The sequence below is a fragment of the Magnolia sinica genome, chromosome 6 (genome assembly GCF_029962835.1).
Source record: "Magnolia sinica isolate HGM2019 chromosome 6, MsV1, whole genome shotgun sequence".
Lineage (NCBI taxonomy): Eukaryota > Viridiplantae > Streptophyta > Magnoliopsida > Magnoliales > Magnoliaceae > Magnolia > Magnolia sinica.
Window position 1 is genome coordinate 1,608,344 of NC_080578.1, and position 6,000 is coordinate 1,614,343.

Consider the following 6,000-nt stretch of genomic DNA (forward strand, 5'->3'; position numbering starts at 1 on the left):
TCACATCCACCAAATGGATGTAAAGACCGCATTCTTGAATGGTGACCTCAATGGGGAGGTATACATGGAACAACCTAAAGGATTCGTTCTATCAGGAAATAAAAACAAAGTATGTAGATTAATCAAATCTTTGTATGGACTAAAACAAGCACCAAAACAATGACATGAGAAGTCTGATTCCAAAATACTATCTCATGGTTTTATACATAATGTAGCTGACAAATACATATATTCAAAAGTAGATGATAGTTGTATCGTTATTATTTGTCTGTATATTGATGACAAGTTAATAGTAAGTAATAAAATGGAAGGTGTGATTGAAACAAAGAGGTTTCTATCTTCCGTGTTCAAAAAGAAAGATCTTGGACAAGTTGATATCATCCTAGGCATCAAAGTTAAAAAATATTATGGTGGTTATGCTTTGTGTCAATCTCATTATATTGAGAAGATACTAAACAAGTTTAACCATCTAAATATAAAAGAAGCAAAGACCTCATTTGATCCAAGTATCAAGCTAAAAGAAAATACTGGAAGAAAAGTTGCACAATTAGAATATGCGAGTGCGATAGGGAGTCTTATGTATGCTATGCAATGTACTAGACCTGATATCGCATATGCTATGAGTAAACTTAGTAGGTTTACTAGTAACCTCAGTACCAAACACTAGAATGCAATCAGTAGAGTCCTTAGTTACTTAAAAGCAACCAAAGACTTAGGACTATTTTATTCAGAGTTTCTTGTCGTATTGTAAGGATATACCGATGCGAACTGGATATCAAGTGCAGGGGACAACATGTCTACTACAGGGTGGGTATTCACCTTAGGAGGTGCAGCTGTATCTTGGGGATCCAAGAAACAGACTTGCATAACGCACTCGACTATGGAGTCTGAATTTATAGCCCTGACTGCAACAGGCAAAGACGCTGAGTGGCTAAGGGATATTCTATTAGAAATTCCTTTATGTGTAAAGCCTATATCGGCTGTGTCACTACATTGTGATAGTGAAGCCACATTAGCTAGAGCTTATAGTGGCACATAAATGGAAAGTCTAGACATATCAGTCTTCGACATGATTATATCAGACAATTGATTCGAGATGGAATCATTACTATTTCCTATATGAAATCAAGTAAGAACCTGACAGATCCTTTTATTAAACCTCTACCGAGAGAGGTAGTAAATACTACATCTAGAGGGATGGGGTTGAAACTCTTCAACCAAAGTTCCACCAGTGATAGTAACCCAACCTAAAGTCAGAAAATCTCTAATTTTAGTTTTAATGGGTAAGAACAAGTTACTAATATGTGGAAAGTTTCTAGCACTAAATTATATAACTTCATCCATAATAGATAAGTACTGAGCGTTATAAAAGAGGGTTGAGTCTTAGAACTCTTAATAAAATTCAGCATATATGACAAGTGTCTTATAGTAACGGAGACACTGGAAGGATTTCACCTATATGAACGTAGAGATGGTGCCGTCTCTCATGAGAGTTAGGAGTTTTCTCTCGGGATCGTTCACGAATTAGGATAAGCACATGGCCATTAATTGTGCTGAGTAAGATTGTGGGAACTCTAACAAACACATAGAGAATATGTGTGTGGTTTCTCCGACTCTGTTATCTAGGAATAACTGGTTCAAAGCTACGGCTACCAGTCATTTCGACAGAATTTTGAGATACTTACACTAAGAAAATATTAAAATCGAAAGATATCTTTCTTTATGCATGTAAGCTAATTATTTTGGCAGAAATGTTTAATCGAGAAAAATATATTTTAAAAAATCAAATGGGGGATTGCTGCAAAAAATATTTATTTTTAAATATATTTAAATAAAATATAAAATATATATTATATAAAAAAGTTTGAAAACCACCTTTTTGTAGTTTTTTGGGAATAGTCCCACATTGGAAAAAGAGGAGAAGTTTTTTGAGTTTAAATGAAAACAGTGGAATACTATAATATTTGCTTACCTAGTCCGAGGACCATGGGACTTGCATGTTCCAGTGCGTAACACTGGAACACTCGCGCGCGCTCGAGCTCGGGCTCAGGTTCGGTCTCGGTCTCGGTCACGGGCTCGGTGCGAGGGCGTGGGCATGTTAGGCAATGTGGTTGTAGAGGCGCTAGTGGCGCACTTTGCACTTCGCACGTCTGCATTTTGTCGCAGAGGGTCGCTCCTTCGCGAATCGGAGCGAGACGTGTGCGAGTCGCGGTGCGACTAAGCGGCTAAGGCGGATGGTGGATGAAGGGGAGATTAGAGGACCGAATGAGAGTCCTCCAGTATATATAGAGAGCTGGAAAAGAGTCATTACAACAGATCTGTAATTGTGCCATTAGTGCAGGTCTAGCGAATCGCCGATAGCTAGCCCAACAGCTTGGAAAACGGCTATTGTCTCACAACAACAGATGCAATGACTTAATGACCCATGCACAACAGATTAGAAAATGACCATAAAATGACTAGTTTTCTCCAATAGCTAGAAAATGGTCATGGGATTTAATTCCGGACCATAACCCCCAACCACCATAGCCTATAAAAGGAGGACCTGGATGGGTTTCAATATCATCTCTCAACCCACTTCAAAGAAACCCATACGAACCGAGATAGTCCTCCACTTATCTCCTATACTCCGAGAATTCCAAAGAAGACAGAAAGGGTTCAATCCCTTGCTTGAAGAACAGACCAACGGTGTGGTCTACAACGGTTCAACTGAACTAGTGACTGAAGAACGGTGCAGTGGTCTAAATCACATAATTTTTCTTCTCTTTCTTTCTTCTGGGATTTTTCCTTTTATTATATTTCTACCAGACTGAGTGTAACAGAGTTCCAATAGGTGGGCCTTCGTGTTTGTTGAATGCAGACCCATACCAGGCTCGTCGTATCTTAGAAGTGGTTTGCCTATAACCTATCAACATACTCAATTCAATTGAGTAGGGGCAAATAACACTTTAAGGACAGCGTTTCAAACGTGCTTCAGCCTGTCCTTATTCAAGCTAATTTTATTTTTCGGTTTCCATATTATGTAAGAAAATAGATGGACGGCCTGGATAAAATACATGTATCATGGTGGGGCCACAAAAATTTTCCCGTACTGGTGTTGTGCCACATTTATCAATCCGAGTCCATCTATCAGGTACACTGCCTCAAGTTCATCAACGAGCCCAAAAATCACAACCATCCAAAATTTAGTAGGCCACGCCATGGCAAAAAGTTGGGTGGAATGGTCACCTTTAGGCTTATGTAGGGCTCATCTTTGGTGTTTGTATGCCGTCCATTAGGCTATGTCTAGTCAGGATGAAAGATCTATAAAAAATCACAGTATTCTAAAACTTAGTGGGCCACACCACGTGAAGAGCTAGATATGTATAATTTTATTTGGTGGCCCACTTGAATTAGCCTGTTTTTCTTTAGGATCAAGGCTAGATAAGGATGATGAAACTTTTGGACGGAGTGGATTTCATGCATGCTAAGTCATTATGCATTATGTTAGAGAGAGTGAACCGGGTGTGTAAGCACGCGATGTACAGAAGCGTTTTCCAAAAGAACATCTCGATGCATGTCGCCCATCATGACAGCTGTAAGTTGAATGCTCGGGCGTCGCGGGAAGCGGATTGCGTCCTACCCCCGCCCGGACGATAATCCATCCGGGCAGCGACCTGTGGGTCCCACCTTGATGTAAATTCTTTATCCACGCCGTTTATCCCTTTTTTCAGATCATTTTACAGTATTATATTAAAAATTAAGTATGTATAGGGTTTCAGTGGACTACACCAAAGGAAGCAGCATTGATAATGAATCCACCGTTGAAATCTTTCTAAGGTACACGGTGATGTTTTTAATAAAATCAGCTTAATCCGAAACTTCTAAAGCTCCCAAGACGTTTTTAATGGTGAGCGTTCAACCCTCACTTTGTAGTCCACTTCGCCATTTTTTCCACCTAATTTTTTGGTTCATATACTAAAATGATCTTTAAATATGTATGGACGGTGTGGATAAAACCCTTACATCAATGTGGGGTCCACAGATCGCTGCCCGGACGGATTATCGTCCGGGCGGGGGTAGGACGCAATCCACTTCCGTGCGTCGCGAATTCACCCTGGCCTGCGGACGCGGATTAGCCACTGAATCCGAGAGTAGCCAACTAGCTACTACCGAAGGGACGTCAGCACGTTCTGTGGGCCCCACCATTATGTATGTGTTGTATCCAGGCCGTCCATCTATTTGGAGATATGATTTTAGGGCATGAGTCAGAGAAGAAGTCATATCAAGAGCTCAAGTGGACCCTAGCACAGAAAACAGTGGGACAGTGACGGCCACCGTTGAAACCTTTCTAGGGGCCGCCACGATGTTTATTTGAGATCCAATCCGTTTATAAGTTAACAAAGACATGGAATAAGGGAAAACACAAATATTAGCTTGATCGAAAACTTCTGTGGTCCCAAGAAGTTTTTAAGGGTAGTCATTCAATCCCCATTATTTTCTATGGTGGGGTTCACTTAAGTTTTAGATGTGCCTCATTCTTTGTCTCATGTCCTAAGGGCCCGTTTGGCCGGTCGGATTGGAAGGGCTTGGATGGTATTGGAAGGGATTGAAAGTCAAATCCTGGGACTGGCCTGGCGTGCCAAACAGATTCAGTGATCGGATCCCAATCCCATGGATCTTAGACAATCCACTGACAACACCATCATTACCTTTAAATCCCATCCAACCCAACCTAATCCTTTCAAATTTAACTGGGACGTGTTTGGTTTGAAGGATTGGAAGGGATGAGAAGGTTTAATCCCAGGATTGGCCGGGCGCGCCAAACGGATTGGATAAAGCAATCCAGGATATAGCAATCCCATGGATCTCCAGACAATCCACTGACAACATCATCATTACCTAGAAATCCATGCCATTCACCCTAATACCATTCAATCCCTCCCAATCCACCCGGCCAAACGGGCCCTAAAATTATCTCTCCAAGTGGATAAACGGTGTGGATATAACACATACATCGTAATTGGGCCCACAAAACGTAGTGACGTCATTTCAGCAGTTAGTCTCGCTACTGTCCGGGTTCAGCAGCCAATCCGCGTCGCTGGCCTGTCGTTTGGAGGCGAATTGCCTGTGCCCCGGCCACATGAAGTTCCTGTTGTCGGAAGCTGTGGGCCGACGTAGATTCCTATGACAAATCCACTCCGTCCATCAGTTTCTAAAGAACACAAAACGACAGTACTCCAAAAATAAGGCAGATTAAAAGGCTCAAGGAACTTCCTTTTGTGCCATCGTGTTGTTACTATTATTATTTACTAGGTGACTCTGTCCAAACAGTCCTGACTCGAGTTGACACTTTTCCGAGTCAACTCAACAACTCGATCCGGTTCAGCCTGGATTTTCATCCCATTTGGCTTTTGAGTCCGAGTCGACTCGGCAAGTTGCCAGACAGTAAGGGCATATTTGGACAGTGGTATTAAGTTGTATTAAATGAGATTGCATTACTAATTTCATTTTGGAATTCAGGATGGCATGTTTAGAAGGGATGCGGATTGGATATTGACAAGGTCAATAGTCAAATTGCTCTTGAAGTGACGTTACCAAGCTTCGTGGACCCCACCACGATGCATGTGTTGTATCCATACCATCCAACCATTTTTAGAGATCATTTATGGCATTACAAGGAGAATGAGATAGATGTAAAGTTCAAGCGGACGCACCATAGAAAATGGTGGGGACGGTGACATCCACCGTTCAAAATTTCTTAAGAGCCACAGTAGTTTCCAATCAAGCTAATATTTTTGTTTTCACTTCATTTATCTCTATGTTAACTTATGCATAGATTGGATCTCAAAAATACATCTAGGTGGGCCCTATAAATGTTTCAAGAGTGGGTGTGACTGCTCCCACGATTTTCTGTAGTGGGTCCACTTGAAATTTAGATTTATATCATTCTCTTTGTAATGCCATAAAACGATCTCTAAAAATGGTTGGACAGTATGGATACAACACATGCATTATGGT